This window comes from Schistocerca americana, chromosome 1, assembly GCF_021461395.2.
Source record: "Schistocerca americana isolate TAMUIC-IGC-003095 chromosome 1, iqSchAmer2.1, whole genome shotgun sequence".
Lineage (NCBI taxonomy): Eukaryota > Metazoa > Arthropoda > Insecta > Orthoptera > Acrididae > Schistocerca > Schistocerca americana.
In genome coordinates, this window is record NC_060119.1 from 741,619,844 (window position 1) to 741,639,106 (window position 19,263).

Here is a 19,263-nt window from a genome sequence, read left to right on the forward strand (position 1 = left end):
CAGACCTTGTCTGACGCCATAGCCACACATATCCCTACCAGAGCCATCCAACTTCACCACCCAGCCCTGTCCCCACAGGCCATCCTTCTCCTTCCTGAATCCCGGCACCTCTATTGCTCTTTTCTCTACACGCGTAACAGGGACACACTCACCCGCCACCTGAAATTACGACGCATCCACCACATGCTTACTGCGAAGAAACGCCGTGGTTGGTGACAGATATATACACAACTCTTGCCTGATGTCATGGACTGTACAGATACCTCTGTTCCTCCCCTTGCTCCTAGCTTCCGCTACCTGGGCCACACACTAGCATCTGAACTTAACACTCCGCTCACTGTAGAGGACATCAGCCTCACACTCAGCACTAAACGCAACACACTGTTCCTGGCCACGACCACATTACCTACCACCACCTCCAACACTGCCCACCCTTGCAGTCCTTCCCATCCTCTAAAACATAATATTTGCCACCAGCTTCTACCCCAACCTGTGGAAAACCTCCCATATCCTGATGTTCTTCAAACCCAACAAGCCTCCATCTGATGCCTCTTCCTATTGCCCTATATGTCTCACCTTTGTGTACAGCAAGCTCTTGGAATCCACCTCCTCCCCAACACCCAATGTGGCTTTTGACCTTCCTTCTCTGCCGATGGCCAAATACTACACCTCACTCATCTCCACTCCCTCCAGCTCAACTCATGTTGCTCTGCAATTTTTGTCTCCCTGCCCTCTAAAAGACCTGTGTCTGGCATCCCAGTCTCCTGTTTAAACTCCAGACCTATGCCCTTCCTGTCAACTACATCCATCTCTTTGCCTCCTTCCTCTCCCACCACCCCTCCTATGTTACCATCCATAACGCCGATTCCCACACCTTCTACCGTACCACATGTGTGCCTCAGGGCTCAGTCCTCTCCATTCTCCTCTAACTCATGTACAAGGCAGATATGCCCCAACCCCCTATCCAGTACATCTCCTGCAGTATGCCATTGCCACTGCCTTCTTGCCCTAGCTCCTACCCTTCAATGGGCCCAATGCCTCCTCCAGAATCACCTTCACCTTTTTGCCACATGGTGTAACCAGTGGGTCCTGAAAATCAATTCTTGCAAGACCCAGGCAATCATCATAGGTCATAGTACTCGCTCCTTCTGAATACTTGATTTCTCCCTAACCATCTACACCCATCCTGTCCGCCTCTCACCACCCTCACCTACCTTGACCTCACCATTGACCATCACCTCGCTTTGATCCCTCATCTCTGGTCTATCCAATCCAAAGCCCACAACTGCCTCCAACTCCTCAAAATCCTCTCTGGCCAGACATGGGGGTTGAACCCCTCTACCATCCTCTACACCTACAAATCATTAATCTATCCCATCCTCTGTTACGCCAGTCCTGCCTGTATATCCTCCTCCCTCCCAAATTCTATAAGTCCCTCCAGATCCTCGAGCACCATGCACTCTGCCTCGTCTTCCGTATATGCCTCCTGTCCCCCACACGGATCCTCTATGACCTGACTCCTTTCCCCCATCTGCTTCTATTCCTCAAACGTATCCATGTCCTCTACATCTCTCACCGCCTTGATGCCCCTCATCCCCTGGTTGCTCTTCTCCTCTCCAACCCCAGCCCTCTGCTGCTCCTTCCCCCCTACCCTCCACCTCTACACCCTTCGTGTCCTTTCCCAAGCTGGCTTCCATCGACTCCCCCTCCCAGATGATGCTCTCTCTCTCCCTCCATTTATCCCTCCCATCAACTCTGATCCTCACCTCCCCCTCCTGTCTTCTGTCCTTTTCCTAGACTCCCTCTCCCCCTTCCATCCCGTTTCTCCCCCACCTACCCTCTCTCTGCCTCCCTTCTCTCCCCTTAGTCTTTTGCATTCCCCTCCTCTGCCTTTCCCCACTCCCTCCCGCACCTGCCCTGCCCCCTCCTCCTTCTGAGTCCTCTCACACCCTCAGTCCCCCCTCCACTTCGTTTTTCTTCTCCTCCTCCCATTTTTTCCCCTCATCTGTCCAGGCCCCCCTTCCCATCTGACTTGAGCTGTGGTGTGTCATCTTCACGCCAACTTTAAGTCCAGTGTTTCAAGTGAGTGTTAAGTGTAGTGCGTCTTTCCCGAAGTGTTGTGAACGGAAATCTTACTGTCGCTGAGTGTAATTTTTATATCTCTTGCGAATAGAAACTAGACTGTTGCCATGTTGTTTCAAGTGTCTGTCTACTACTTTACCTGTCTGCTTCCTGTGTAGTTTATTAGCATCGACAACCCTTTGTTCCATGTTTTAACTTCCACAATTTTCCGGAATTTTACAATTTAGGTCACCATTTTTATCGCCTACTTTTATTGTTATTATCTTCTCCTTATGTTTTAAGAATTCTGTACGCTGAAGAGCAGCGTACTAAGTTGCTGTCAGCCCACTTCCTTTGGGGGGAATCGAAACTGAATACAGGAAAAAAAAACGACATATAAATGCCAGGCAATCATTGTAGGGCACACCACCTGCTCCTTCCGTCTCTACCTCACCATTTATGGTCGTCCTATCCAGCTCACCCCCTTCTTGAGATACCTTGGCCTCACCCCCAACTGTCACCTCACCTGGAGCCCCCACCTCCTGACCATCCAGCAGAAAGCCCAATCTAACCTCTGCCTCCTGAAACTCCTGTCTGGCTGGACATGGGGGTTGCATCCTTCCACCATCCTCCACACCTACATATCCTTCATCCTTCCTATCCTCTGTTATGCCAGCGTTGCCTTGATCTCCACACCTGCCTTCTTTTTACAAGGCCCTCCAAGTCCTTGAATGCCATGTGCTCCGCCTTGCCTTCCATATCTCCCTTCCTTCCCCCACAAAGCTCCTGTATGACCTCATCCCCTTTCCCTACCTCCTCCTTTTCCTCCAACGTCTCTGCATTCTTACACTGTCCGCAGGCTTGAGCCCCCCACCCCTTGGTTTCCTCCTTCCTCTCCACCCCCGCCGGTTGTGGCACCTCTATCGCTGTATCCCTCGCCCCCTCCACCTCCACACCCTCCTTCATCAGGGCAAATTCCAACACCTCCTCTCCCAGATGTTGAACTTCGTTGTGAGGTGTACTCTTCCTTCCAATTGTAACCTGGCCTTTCCCCCCCCCCCCCCCCTAGGGCCAACATTTTCCTCTCCCCTCCTTTTCCCAGAGAGGATTTTCCTACTTCCTCCCCCCCCCCCCTGCGTCCCTGCACACCATCCTCAACTATTTCCTTCCCACATTTTTCCTTCCCCGGCCCTCTTTGGCGTGCAACACGCCCATCTCTCCCCCCTCTCTTTCCCTCCATCACTTCTTCTCTCATCTCCTTGCGCCTGGCAGATCCTCTGATTTGCTCATCGTCATGAGTGTGCTATGTCAGTTTTGTGTTTGGTGATGTTCTCCTATGTGTCGAGAGGCATAATTTTAATTGTGTTCTGGAAGTGTTACTGTTAGTGATTGTTATGTGCTACACCATCTGTCGATACTTCTATGCTCCGGTCATACTCCACCTTGTGTTCTTTTAACTGTCCCAGGGTGTGGTTTTTGTGTGCATTACTTTTTTATGGTTTTTATCTTTATTTTACAGTCGCCCCCTTTTGTCTATTTTCTTGCGTAATGTTACCCCCTATTTTATATCTATGTACACCATATTTTCTCCTTTATGTTATTTTTAAATGTCTTATATTGTATGTTCTAAGTCTTTCGGCCGATGAACAGTGCATATGCTGCTGCTAGCCCTCCCCGATGGGGAACTGAAATACAGTAAAGAAAAAAAAAAAGAAAAAGACATATAAATGTGTCAGCTGATTTTAAGCTGACATGACTTAAAGCCGCAGAAATGTAAGTAACATTCGTACACAATTCATTCCATGTAGTTGGCCGAGTATCAAGATAGAAAACGATTTTGTTAAATAATTTATAAACATTCTGTATTTTTCAGCTGCACTTGATAATGGCCTAAGGCCCAAATTGCAATCGTGTAATAAAGAAAGCGTTAGTCACTGGAGTAAATATGATGTCTTTTATAAAGTTCTGCATGACTGTGAATCCCAGGTATAAAAAGTTAATGAACTGGCAAACTCTTGAAGACAGACGCAAACTATCACAAGAAAGTCCGTTAACAAAGTTTCAAGAACTGTCCTTGTATGATTACTCAAGGGATATACTGAAACCCCCTACGTACTGATCACACAGGTATCGTGTGATCAGTATTAGAATAATGAGGCAGTGTGTAGTTTTAGTGTGTTGCGAAGTAGGTGTGGTTATCCGCACCAAAACCTAGATCAACATCCGGTTTCTATTTACAATCGAGGTGGATTCTTTAAAATCATTAAATTATTCACAATTGTTGGCGCACTGCAATTTTAGAAGTTCTGCACACAGAGAGGCATTCCATACATGTATGGAACAGGAAGAAACCCTAAAATGTTGTGCAATGGGACATGCCCTCTGTCAAGCACCTCATGGTGGTTTGCAGAGTAGATGCAGATGTAATATAATGCGCATACATAGGGGCAGAAATCCATTCCAGTACGATTATGCCATAGGTGGTAAATCATTGGAAGCGGTAACGACCGTAAAATACTTAGGAGTTACTATCCGGAGCGATCTGAAGTGGAATGATCACATAAAACAAATAGTGGGAAAAGCAGGCGCCAGGTTGAGATTCATAGGAAAAATTCTAAGAAAATGTGACTCATCGACGAAAGAAGTAGCTTACAAAACGCTTGTTCGTCCGATTCTTGAGTATTGCTCATCAGTATGGGACCCTTACCAGGTTGGATTAATAGAAGAGATAGACATGATCCAGCGAAAAGCAGCGCGATTCGTCATGGGGACATTTAGTCAGCGCGAGAGCGTTACGGAGATGCTGAACAAGCTCCAGTGGCGGACACTTCAAGAAAGGCGTTACGCAATACGGAGAGGTTTATTATCGAAATTACGAGAGAGCACATTCCGGGAAGAGATGGGCAACATATTACTACCGCCCACATATATCTCGCGTAATGATCACAACGAAAAGATCCGAGAAATTAGAGCAAATACGGAGACTTACAAGCAGTCGTTCTTCCCACGCACAATTCGTGAATGGAACAGGGAAGGGGGGATCAGATAGTGGTACAATAAGTACCCTCCGCCACACACCGTAAGGTGGCTCGCGGAGTATAGATGTAGATGTAAATATAAAGCTTTTTGTTTATCCTGTTTTTATTTATCCTCTTTCGACAGAAAGGCTAAGTAATATGACAATCATTAATGTTTCAGAACGTGGGTATCATAATTATTTTATTACGGGTTTACCTCTTTAGACTGTGTAAGTGACCATACACTGTTCTCCTTTGTAATTTCTTATCCAAAGCTCCGTATGGTGGTGATCTTGTATTGTGTGTTTATTCTTTTTCTTTTTCTTTTTGTCCTTTATAGAAAGTCATATTTATGAAACACAAAGAGCTATTGATAAAATAAGCTTTACTGACTACTAGTTTCGAGCAACCTATCATCATCAGGTAATATCAAATTATTTATGTCTGCCTTTATCTTATGATTCTGTGGCTTCTAAAATTACAATATAATCCTATATCACTGAACCTACTGTGAGTAGCAAAATGTATCAATACAGTCAACAGTAAAGTACAGTAATACAGTTAACTAATCTTAGTATGTATCGTGTACTTAGGCTCAGTCCTTTTGTGTAGAATATATGCCATTATTTATAGTATGAAGCATATCACCATAATATGTCAAGTGCACAGGGCGATTGTACCTCAATACAGGCAGTGTACAAAGGCTAACTACATTAACGCATTTCAGTGTCGACTGTACTGACGCGTTTTATTGTTGACAGCAGTTTCAGTGATACGGAATGGTATTTTATTTTCCAATCCCACAGTAAGACCGGTACCATAAAAAGTGATATACACCACCTGGTCAAATGTATCCAAAGATGTCAGTGGGTATTAATATGGCGAACACACCCTTCGCCTTTATTACAGCTGAAACTTGTAACGTGACAATGTGCCATATAGAGAAGGCCAGGCATAGTCAAGGCACAACGGTAGAGAAAGTGGACGCTTATGCCATCTGTGGACCAGAATCGAAGGAAAAGCAGAAGTTGTAACACCTCCGTTTATTTATCCCGACCTGATCTGATCGAATAGCAGCAAAATATTTATTATTAATATGACCGTGTGCCTAATGGGGCTGGTAATCGGAATTGACTGCTACGGAAGTTGTTACTTTCCAGTTCGTCCTGTTCAATACTGTAATAATGAAATGTCTGGTAACAAGAAAAACACCAACACGGTTTCACTAATTACGAACCTATATTCTTCTCAAAAACACCAAAAAAGGAGACAGCCACTGCCTTCGCCATACATATCTAATTACGGCTAATCTCAGCACAGGCTTCTTCATTTTCCATTATCGTCACACGCTAATCCATCACTGCATCCAACACTGCAGTCCAGCACTGCAATCCAAGGTGATGCCGGCGCGGTAGACGCGAAACCAAATATCGGCCCTAGAAATGTCACTGATCACTTTCGTAATAATACTTCTTCACCTTCCCGGTATTATTCTAGTACAAAGGGGTCTAGCCACGGCGATGGCGACTCCCTTCTCCGTTAAAGCCTTACATTTCAACAACGACCTCCACACACCTCTACCCGCAACATGGCACTCGCTCAACACCACACTCGCTCTCGCAACACGACACAATCGATTGTTCGCCCTATCGGTCCGTGCCGAGTGCAAATTTATAGTAAGGGCCTACGGACCCCTTACAAAGTGCTTCCGCCTGGTGGCACCTAAATTAAAGAACGCTATGCGGGAGACAGTGTCTGGTTTGTGCTGCACTCTGACAGCGAAATAACAAAAGAATTAAACAAAATAATATTGTTACATGTAGTAAAAATATAAATGTAATATTACTTTAATATATGAAAATGACTGTAATTGAATATTGTAATGCTATGGTATGGATAATTGTAAATAGAGAACTTGGCGTAATGTAAATTAATGTTTAGGTGTGGGGGGAATCCCCGAGAATGAGAACAGCGTACAGGTAGGTGCGTAATATTGGCGGTAGAAGTAAGTTGGCGTATCTCTGAGGCAGAACAAGTGTTAAATGGAGTAAAAGTGACTGCCAGTGTGTGCTTAAGGACGTTGCTAACAGACCAATTAGAAGCGAGCTGAAAACAGATATGGACTTCGTTTATCGCATGGCTACAAGCTAAATGGACGCTAAGGCTTGTAAGACGCGGTATTTCGACGGAGATGGACTGTGAGCAGCAGAATAGTACGGTTTCCCGCTCTGGGGTACATGGCATTGCATGGTGCACTGCTGCGTTCATTGCGACGAGCTGCTTGTGCCAACGGTGAGGTCTGAAGGGACCAGTAGCCGCATCCAACGGCGCATGGTGATCTCAATAACGGATGAGGTCCATTGGTGAGCTCACTTCGGTAGCAACGAACTAGAAGTTATCTTATAAGAGTATTATTATGAGCAGTGGTTGTTATACCGACGCTATTACCAGTACATTTATATTTTGTGAATCAGTTTGTGTAATAGTCAAACCAAGTTCTCTGCAGTGTGTATAGTTTGGAGGCAATAAAAATTTTGTGGTTTAAATTGCATTCCCCGAGTGTAAGCAATTATTTAAAGGAAACAGCTCATTATTACCCCATATACAGCGATTTCTATGTGCTGCAACATCAGTGAAAAGTTATGGTGCGTGAGTATCGGCGTAGTTATATTGCAAGAGAAAATAGTCGGAATTAACTCCGAAATTGCCAGCAGACGCCGCTTCATGCAACGGAGGGAAGATGCCAGGTACTGTGCCATCTTAATTACTATCCAGCTCGATGTGGTGGCTCTTCAGTGCCTTGCCATAGTCAAAAATTACTCGGTTGCGTCCGAGCTACGTAATTCTCAATTAGTGTTTTCAGTAACTATATTGACAAGCAGATCTATATTGTTTTTTTTAATTAAGATTTCAAGTAAATTGCTGCCAGCACAGTGCACATTGTGCCTTCAGCACAATGCAAGCTCAGTAACATTAAATTCAGTAATTACAGTTTGTGTAGTTTACATTAACATAAAACAAGTTCAAGTATTTATCATGTGTGTTTATGTATTGTGAAACGATTTCAATCTGTGGTATAGTTTGAAATGAATAATTTCTTCCTGCTAGGCAATTCAAACATACAGAATAAAGTGCTCCCTGTTCAGTCACTTCAAAGAGATTATCAGTGCGACTAATAATCAAATATAAACGTAAAAATAAGTTGGTTACTCGCCATTATCATTATTTATTCCAAAAATTCCGTGTAGTAGTTGGATCACCATTGGGTGTCTATTCAAACCTATTACACGTGAGAGCCGCTTTCCGGAAGTCCGATGCCGCATGGTCTAATAATAATACAGTACATTCGAGTAGTGGCATAGCAAACTCTGCTGGAGACACTTTCAATGTGGTGTGGAATGCCTGTGGACAAATGGGAGCCCATACTTCCTTAAGACCCAAAAACAGAAGGCAGTGAAGTTGGACGCTAGGGTGTGGAGCAAAATCAGCGTTTTAATTTCTCCCAAATGGGTTCCATTGGATTCAGTTCTGGGATCTGGGTAGGCGTTTCAGCAATGTTATTGTCCACAAATCACTGGCTCACAGATATTCAGATATTGCTTTACGAAGGGGTGAATGGTCATGCTGACACAAGCAATCACTCTCTTCAAACTGTTTCACCGACATACACGGTACATAATATTGTAATATGTTAATTTTAATTTTAATAACCAACAGCCTCAGTAGCACTGTTTACCTACAATTCACCTAGGTTTCAGTCGGGATAATCCAACCGTCTTCAGAATAAAAGTAATTATCGTTTGTCCGCAGTGGACATCGTCAAACTAAAACTAAAATTCCATAAATTATCGTCAGAATGTAATACATATCTGGCACTGCCTCGGCCCCAATTCGCGACCGCGATGCGGAAGCCACGAGTGGGAACTGACTTGTTAAAGCTAGGAAGCCTAACAATCCAGCATAAAAGATTTTGTTGCTGTTAACCCAATTAGGAAATCGTGAAACTAAACAACTCAAACATAAGTGCTTCTTACAGTCTACGCAACACTTCATTGAATGCTTGAAACTATGCACAAGTTGTTCGGTTCTACGAATATCCATAGTTTTGAAGGACACATTACTCGTCGTCTTGAGAATTGAAGTGTAAAATGTTGTACTATTTTGCTCAGGTGATCTAGAAATAAACACAGAATATCTCTTGCAGTCGTCGTGAAGTGTTATTAACGGTAGGGGGAGCACATTTCTTAAAAGCACCTGGGTTTACCACATTTCTGCGGGTGCAGCTAGCCAGCAGTCGCAAAGATTTATAATTTACCCGTTGGGTAGTGCCCAGTCAGCGGCTATCGGCGTCGGAAGCGAATGAGGATATGGGTACCAGGATTTGCACGTGAGCAAGGAGTTATTGCGAATGAGAATGTCGATAGCAAAGAAAGCGGAACGGTTCTGTCGATCGCAGCAGGAATGAGAAATGAGCCAACTACGGTCACGGTCCTTCGCGGAGAGGCAGGGATTCGAGAATTTTGTTCTAGGAGACAGCCACTTCCCTAGCTGGAGGGACGTACATAGCAAAGAAACTTCCACTTGATGGCTAACTGGGGACAACCTTCACTATTATGTACGAGTAGTAGGTTTCAACATCCAAGTTACAGCCACGTAATAGGTTCCGTAAATTTATTAGCTAATTAATAGGTTACGCTATGGGCATTAATTACACTGAAACCTGTCCAGTAGTTTGCCTTACTGTAGTACTTAGTCTACGAAATGGTAACGTGTTGTTGGATGTCTTCGCTCCAGATGTGACACTCGTTTTAAAACTTAGCGTTTGACCACAAATGTCACACTCCCAATTTTGTTACTTTTGTCTTCTAAAAAAAAAAAAAAAAAAAAAAAAAAAAAAATCTTCCAAATGACTAGATTTGTACCTTTTATTCGACGTTGACAACCACATGCAACTACGCACAAAATCGAATGTAGAATTTCTACACTTAAGAATGAACCAATAAGCCTCGATTATTTAAAAAACAGAGCTCCAGTGTACAAAACAGCGTCAAACGCCAGATTACTTCACAAATCAATTAATTCGGTAAATATTTCATGTTAACCATGCAAGCAAGAAAAAGTTTAGAAAAGGTTTGAAATTGTGTTTAAAGTTTGATGGATATCGCAAAGTGCTCTCATTGTGAGGCAATGGACGAGTAAAGTCTGGGAAATTTGCCCTTCATTTAAAGCAAAGCTAGTTTCTCATGAGTTTCAATATATATGACATCATAACTCCTGAAGTACTTGTCATGCAGTTACATATCCTACCACAAAAAATTAGTACACTCTTTTAGAGATTTCCAATCCGTTCAAGATTTATTGTTGCGACAGTGCATATGAAATCCATGAAACGATTACGTTTAGTGATCAATAGCACAACACTGAAACCTGACAGTGCATATGAAATCCATGAAACGATTACCGTTCTGCGGTACCAGGTGTCGACCGATGCTGAAACATCCATTTAAGCACGTGGTGTAGCATCCATGGGTGACAATGCAGGCACTCACTCTAGTATCCAGTCGATCGTTCAAATGACGAATACTGTCCTGAGGTACGTTATACCACGCCTGCTTGACCTGTGCACATAGTTCTGTAAGAGTTGTTGGTTGACAAGTCACAAGAGCTACTTGTCGTTCCGTTATCTCCCGCACGTGCAAGACTGGAGACAATTCCGTTCCGGAGATCGCACTGCGCACGGAACGGCATTGTGCGAGCAGCATTATGCTTGTGGAACAACACATCACCTTTCTGTTTCAAAAATCTCAAAAGAACGGGTCTAACATCCTGCAGGAACCGAGCGCTGGTTAGCGTCCCCTCCAGAAACACAGATGATAAATAGCCTGGGGTGGAGGCATTGTGTGTTGGACTAGTACACTCTATAAAACAGTGCTTACCATAACTGAGTCGTACGCGAAAACGACCTTTATCTGTGCGCAGGCAGATTCTACTTTCATCGCTGAAAACCATGGCGTGCCATTCTATCCTCCAAGTGATCCTCTGACGGAACCAGGCCAGCCGCGCACGTCGTTGCAGTGGCGTGAATGGGAGACGGGCCAGAGACGTGCGTGTCTATAGCCCACTGCTAGTAACCAGTTCGCAACAGTTCGTGTTGACACGTCAGATATCTGTGCCGTGCTAACTGTACGATCTGCCATTGCTGCTCTTGCATTACGACGATCTTGAAGGCTGTTTGTGCTGCACGGAACCTCGTCTACAGGTGTCAGAATGTTCACATGACTACTGATACCAGCACCATTGCACAACTGGCGCAGCACGTCCAATTTTTGTGGCAGTTCTCCGAAAGGATCATCCCGTAACTCCAAAGACCACAATTTGACCCCTTTCAATTCGCTCACTTGGCTGTAGCAAGCACGAGTGCGTCTTTGTGGCATGGTTGCCTGCTTGCTTCACAAGTTTGCACCAGAATATACCTTCTGCCTGTGTGCACTCGGTAGTTGAATGGTCAGCATGGCGGATTGTCAGTCCTCTGGGCCTGAATTCGATGCCCGGCTGGGTCGGGGAATTTTCTCTGCCCATGGATTGGGTGTTTTGCTGTCCTCAACATCATCCTGTCATCCTCATCGACTGCAGGTCGCCGAAGTGGCGTCAAATTGAATGACCGGCACCCTGCGAACGGCCTGCCCGGCGGGGGACCCTAGCCATACGATTGAGTTAAATAAATTAAGGGGTACACACAGACGGCATTCTGGCAGCTATGCCATTACGCCATCTATTGGCACACGACGTTGCAACCATTGTCAGTGCATTTAGTATCATCTAGGTGGCATTAACTGTCATCGGAATAAAATCAACGTCGTCTTTCCAGGAGTACTAATTCTTTTTACGTCAGTGCATTTTTCATGTACATTCAGTGGTGTTGTGGATACTGTCTGCAAAGTATCTTTTGAATATAGTCAGTAATAAAAAGTAATAAACTGAAAAGTTATGCCTGATGCTGACGTTTTAATAAGTTCAGTTTTACGCAAAATCTAGTTTTTCAAGTATTTCAGTTATTATAATGTCATATTTACTGAACATGTAGGCAGCCGCAAAACGCGCGGTGTATTCTGCGCTGCTTCGCTCTTTCCACAGCCCAAACGCATTCATATTACATGTTGCAAAGTAAAGGCTGTTGAAATGAAACTACATGATTCACAAAAGTGGACTGTATTTAGAGATTACATTGCAAGACACAGTAACAGATGCGTGCGCGCTGCTTGGTTGTCACGGCCCGTCTCCCTTGTCCCGGCCAGCTCGGCCGTGCTTTGTGTGGACGGGCGGGCAGAAGAATTCTTACCTGCACCGAGAGTCCGGTCGCTGCTGCACCCTTATGGCACGTTGCACCGATACAGAACAGAACGATATGTCGTACAATGATATAGTTTTGTAGGTACGTTCAGTGGTATATGTATGTCGCACAAAGATTCTGTAGTAATGAAGTAATAATTTATAAGTACCTGCCTGACGCAGAAGTTTTGCTGCAAGAACAGCGAAAGTGTAGTAACGTATAAATGTTTATCCTTTCATCAGTTTTTTGGAGTGTCAGCGAGAAAAGGTTTCGTAAGGGTTTGAAATTGTGTTTAAAGTTTCCTGAAAACTGGTAAGTGTTTATGTTCTCAAATACTATATGAATATAGTCAGGGTAATTTGCACGCAAAGAGCACAGTGTTGAATAACATCCGAATTTGTCTGTATGGCCGTGGTTCCTTTAATCACAACAGAAATCTTCCTAGTTTGCTTCTTTATACATTATGTCTCTGCAATCTCTTACTTGCTACTATGAAGCCATTCCACGGTAATCTCAAGAACAGTTGATTCTTTAGCATGAATGATTTCCTGTCTTAGACAAAAGACAACTGAACAAATAAAGGCTAGTATCCCAATAGCATTAGTGATTGATACACTGACCATAATGATATTTCATTTACAGTTCTCTTTATATTGCTTTACATCTCAAAATATTTGATCTTTCAAAATTTATCCTGTCTCTGAAAAGATTATATCACCTCAAGTTTCTGTCAAAGGATCACAGGAATGTAAATTAATTGAGATCACTGCTGTCAGCAGCAGCAGGAAATACAAGGAATCAGCAGCGACAAGTGAAAATGTGTGCCAGACTGGGATTCAAACCCAGGATTTCCTGTTTAGAAGGTAGGTGCGTTAACCACTGCGCCAGTCAGGACATAGAGTTATCACAACTGCACAGTCTATCTGCGCATGTCTGACGGCCGATCCACATTTCCACCGAGCGCCACCTGTCCACAGTCCCTCTACATTGACTCCACGTTCGCCACTTTGAGACTCCCACAGGAGATCGAATGTATTTGTGGATCCACACTGAAAAGGATGGATCCAATGCACAGCTTGGTGTATCAATTGTATTCGAAAGTGTATGTTAGATGGATAAAGCCTTTTAAGGTTACCATTGAAGTGTTAGTTGGATAAAGCCTTTTAACGTGTTAATGGTAATCTTTATCCAACTAACATGCACTTTCGAAATTTTAAATGGCAACTTTACCTTGACATTGGCCAGTGAAGTCATCTGCACTACCTGACTTGAGTCTTGCAACCTCTAAGATTTTCCTGGTTTTACCCTTTGGATTATAAAGGTTCGCCAATAGGACCCACTGCTCTACTCTTTACTGAAGTAACTTACTTTCTCGTTGTCCGGTGTATTCTTGATGCTTCAATGTATTACGTGTTGCCATACCTCTTTCAACATTTCTGTCAATTGCTTAACATGTTCGTCATGTGTATCTAACTTCGGTTGGATGACATCAAAAGTTGAAGGCATCTTTCAGCCATATAGTACTTCGTGTGGAGAAAGACCTATTCCTGTGTAAATTGTAGAGTTGCACACGCTCACCACATCACTTAAAGATAGTGGGGTCAGTTCGTACGACTAAACAGACTGGTATGCAACATCTTCACTTTTAACGGGCGACATAACCACTTCAGATCAGACACAAAATTGGTTCCTTAATCTGTTACTATAGTTTCAATAACTCCAAATTTAAGTACCAAGTTGTTTACAATGACTTGAGGTATAGTGCTTGCTCTATGGTCTGGTATCACTGTCATTACCGGTTACTTCGAAACATGACCAGTCATAGTTATTAAACATTCCGTGCTGAACTATTAAATCGTCCTTGAACGCCAATTTCTATCGTTTGAAATGTCTCCTTTGATTCCGGTAACCTATGTAGCAGCTTTTTCTGGCGACAAGTCTCTTCGTTGAATACATCGGATTCTATTTCTAATGTACTGATCCAAATCATCATGTTGTGTTCATCAAAATCTCGCTGCCATTGGTCCGTCAGTAGTTCTTTTACTTCCATGTCCCACCAACATCTCTTCTTCTGTAGTCGAAAAGTTGTATTCAGTTTTATCCAGCCGACAAGACCTGTGAAACATTGCTCTACTACGGAATAGGGAAGAAAATAGGAAGGACTGGACCCCTTTTGTTATCACTCGTTTTATTTAACAATCATATGAACAAATTCATTTAAAACAACACTTTCTTAATCTGCAGCCGATGTCCTTTTATGAAACAGTCTATCGCATATATAAGAAAATTATAAAACCAGTAACAATTATACGCCTGGCGGCTTAAATTAATCCACAATTGTATGTTGCTCTTCAGACAGAGTTTAATAAATATAATGAATATAATAAATACCAGAGTAAACATAATTATCACCAGAATTAATTAGCTAAGAGTGACGCCAGGTCGCTCGGAGGCAGTACGAAAACTTAACTCGGAGAAGCTAAGGCAGAAGCTGACAGTTCCCACATGACCCACTTCTCGAACTTCGACCCGGAGCCACCTCCCGCTACCCAGGACTTCACAGCCCCGGGACTCATAGGTGGAAAGGTAGCGCTTACTCCAAAACACCAGTCAGCCAGCTGTAACATTTAACAAGCTCACAGAACAGGTTCGCAGGGGCAGTGTAATCAACCACCATAAGATATTAAACTACAGTTTAAATTATTCACTAATAAAACGGCACACTGCCTCTGCCCAACTACTAATGAATTACACAGGCAAGGTACAACCAACAGCGCAAATGTTATCAATAACCTTAAGGAAAATTGTCTGCTATTAAGATATTTAAAAAAACTTACAATTACTAGTAAGGCCAGCGGGCACTCCAGTCTTAGTTACAATTAACTTACGTGAACTCTTATGTACCACTGTTCAGTGAAAACCGTAACGAGCACCATGGTAACACCTATGCGTAACACCCATGCACTTACAGTTACCAGAAGTGAGGTAGCAGTCCTTAACACCTTCACACACATGCCCTAAGTACAATCTCAACTTTTCGCTGGACGTCCGAAATGGCCTGTGTCGGGTACAGCAGGCAGCAATAAGGCAGCGGACGACCGTAGACAGCCGTGTGCGGAGCAAGCAGCACGCAACCCGAGGCAGCAACGAGCCTCCTCACAGGCGACAGGAAAGGCTCTCCACCCAGCTGCCCCATACACGTGGTCGATAACCGCTTCACTACAAGAGCACTCCGGCCTCAGGTAACATCGAATGCCAACTGTCCCGTTCTTCGCGAGAGCCTCCAGTTAAGTCCTCTGGCAAAGACCAGGCAGCCAAGACTCAGTACTCGTCACAAGCAAAGATCAGAGCGCGAAGGTGAGGTTCTTGCAAAATCGAGGGCGCGCCAACAAAACGCCGCGGCTGAACCTGTATTCTACTTTCCATTTACGTTTCAGTTTAAAATGGTGCCTAAAACAGTATTGCTTGCATCTTAGGATAGTACAAATTCATTGGTAAAATCAGGAAAAACTACTACAAGGTCTGCCGTTAATATCTAATTTAAATTTTGAAATTGTGATCTCTACTACCGGAAATGTAGTCTGTGGCTGTGCAATTTGTGCAAACCTTTTGATGAATTTTCAGTAATAATTTACTAATCCAAGAAATGATGATCAGTGTTTTAGTGTGTGCGGAACCGCAAAATTATGCACAGCTGACATGAGATGGAGATCTGTCCTCATTCAATCTTGGCTATTAGCATGTCCAAGGAAATTAACTTGTGAACGTGAAAATGACTTGTCAGTGCTGAGCCTGAGACGAGCTGTCCTTAGCATGCTGGATATTTCCCTTAGGCGCTTTACGCATGTATCTAAATCTTTAGAAAAAACTGTGACGTCATCCAAATAGACCATGCATTTTTCCGGTTTCAAACCCCATTCCGTGATATTGATGGTGACTAGACAAAGATCTAAGCGCTGTCTTAGGCTTATCTTCTGGACATACTTCAGTTCTGTGATAACCACTCCTTAAATCTATTGTAGAAAAGAATTTACAGTTTCTCAGATTCTCGAAAGTTTTGGTTATTTTAGGAATCGGATTTGCATCATTTACTGGATGTTCATTTAAATGGCTGCAATTACAACGGAACTGATGTTTTTTTTTCGTTCCATCAGGTGAGTTTTTCGGTACATTTACTATACTTGCTAAGCAAGGGTTATCACTGTATTCTGTTACGTCTTTTTTCAAGGTGCTGATTCACAAACTGTTGTATAAGTGGCTGGAGGTGCTTCAGTAATCTATATTTCTTACGGTACAGTAATATATGACTGCCCATTGGAATCCGATGCTGTGTTAAGGATGTGAGTGGTAATGGACGTTCTGAATTAAACATATCATGCGCAACGCTAGCATTGAATTCGTGACTGACTGACTGTCACCCTCTAAATGAACATCCATATAATACAACACAGATGTGCTGACGTTTGCTTGACAGTATGCTTTATAACTGACTTATCGATGTCTTCTTCATCGAGTACTTTTTTCATGAAAACATGTATTTCCTACCATAAACTTGAGGTATGTTCTTCCTATTATTCCCTGCAGTCTATATCTCAGAGTTTTCAGTCCCTTCTTGTTCACAAGGTCCAGATCCACAAACAATATGTGTGCCCCAATATTCACTAGAAATTTATACTTTTTAATTTTTCGCCGAAGCTACCAAGCAACAATCCGTCTCTACATACAGTCTGCTAGGAACACGTCGTCGTGTAAGGAACATTCCCACAGATGTTTAACCATTTTCTTTTCCCATTGTATTTGCCCTTGGTTTTGGATCCACAGTCCTCTGCTTTATGCCTGGATCATTGGAAATTGTAGCACTGTGGTTCAGCGACACTGTGCGTTTAAATACCCCTGCTGATCTGTAGCGGTAACATTCCTCCTGACGAGACGTCAATATCTTTCTCTCATTGCGCATTTTTGTGCACTATATTTTACTGCAAATATGTGGGAACCTGAAGTGCTGCAGCTAAATCCTCATGGATTCCCGTTCATACCCGTCACGAAAAATCTGTACGAGTCCCTCTCAGGTAAACATCTAACACTCTATTCTCTTCTCCTTTAATAATGACCCTATCCACATCTAACGTTTGTGTCAGCAAGTAACTCACTTTGTGTATCGTGTCAAAAAACGATTCAACCATTTTATTCGTATTATGCGTCATGATACTGAGTTTTTCCCTAAAAACCCATGCACTATTTGGCTTTCTATATCTTTGTCGTAAGGTCTCTGCTAATTCTGCAAATGTGGATGCCTTATCAACAACTCCTTGATACATGATATAAATCTTAACCTCACTCGTGGTGTGTAACTTGGCCATCTGCAAGTTCGTTTGATGTAATCAGCTACTTAACTCGGTCTTGCCTAATATATCGTTTAAAAATACTGTAACATCCTCTGATGTTTTTCCGGAGAAGGGGGTTATAAGATTCGTGACTGAAAGGTCAATAGATGAGGAAGAACATTTATTGCGTTTTTAATTTCACCTAAACCCGGTTATAGCTGCTGTTCTGCCAGTAAAGCTTGTAACTGCTCCTTTAGCTGTTCACTATTTACGTTCTGCTGTTCACTGTCCTCTTACAATTTAGGAACTTGATCCATAAGAGATGTTATCCCATCAGTTGTACTAGCTATTGGCGCCTGTGCCATGTTTGTGCAGTTCACTTTTCCGTCTTTAATACCACTTCCAAGCATTAACTCAATAAATACAGGACCGAACAAGGAAATTACAACTCATTTGTACACCAAATCATTGGTCAACGACACTCTGAGCGGTCATCTTCTGTTTGTCATTTTCTGTTTGTCTGGTTCGTCTACATATAACACATGTCACAGGTTCGAGGGGTGTCCAATAAGTAATGCAACACATTTTTTATCGTCCATTTTCAGTCGAAAAAAGTGTTATGGTACTTTGTGAACTATCCCCGCATCAGCTCCTATGGCTTCATGAAATGCTGATAGACGATGGCAAGATATGCAGCAACGAAAATTGCGTCTGGAATGGAGGTCCGTTCCAAGCAGCGAGCTGTCATTGAGTTTCTTTTGATGGAAAACCAAAGTATCACAGATATTCATATGCTGTTGTAGAATGTCTAAAAGAGACCTGGCAGTGAACAAACACATGATGAGTCACAGGGTTAGGTGTCTGCCAGCACTGCAACAAGGTCGCGCAAACCCGTCCGACCTCCTGTGTGTCGGCATATTGCAAACAACTGTGACCCCTGCAGTCTTCGAACGTGTCAACATTCTCATTCGTGGTGATCGACGGATCACAATCAAACATCTCGTTATACAACTGAACGTCTCTACTCGTAGTGCTGATACACTCGTCCACCAGTTGGGACAGTCAAAGGTGTGTGCTGACGGGTTGATCGCCGGCTGACGGAAGATTATAAAGAGCAACGAAGGACCATCTATGTGAAATTGTTTGTGGGTTAGGATGCTGGGCACGAATATTTTTTGGTGTACATCTTCACAGGAGATGACACCAGGGGATCATCACTTCCAACCGCAAATACAATGACAAATCATGGAGTGGCGCCACGCCACCTCTCCTCCGAAGAAAAATGTACAAAGCCGGATCCTCAGCTGGTAAAGTGATGGCGACTTTCTTCTCGGACTCTGAAGAGACTACTCTCTTTAATGTCGTCCCTCATGGTACAACAATCTGCTACGCACCACGAAATTGACGAAACGACCTCAGCTTGTTCATCGCCACCAAAAATTCAAACGAAATTCTCCTTCTCCATGACAGCGGAAAGCCGCACACAAGTCTGCACACCCGAGAGAAGCTCATGAAACTTCATTGGACTGTT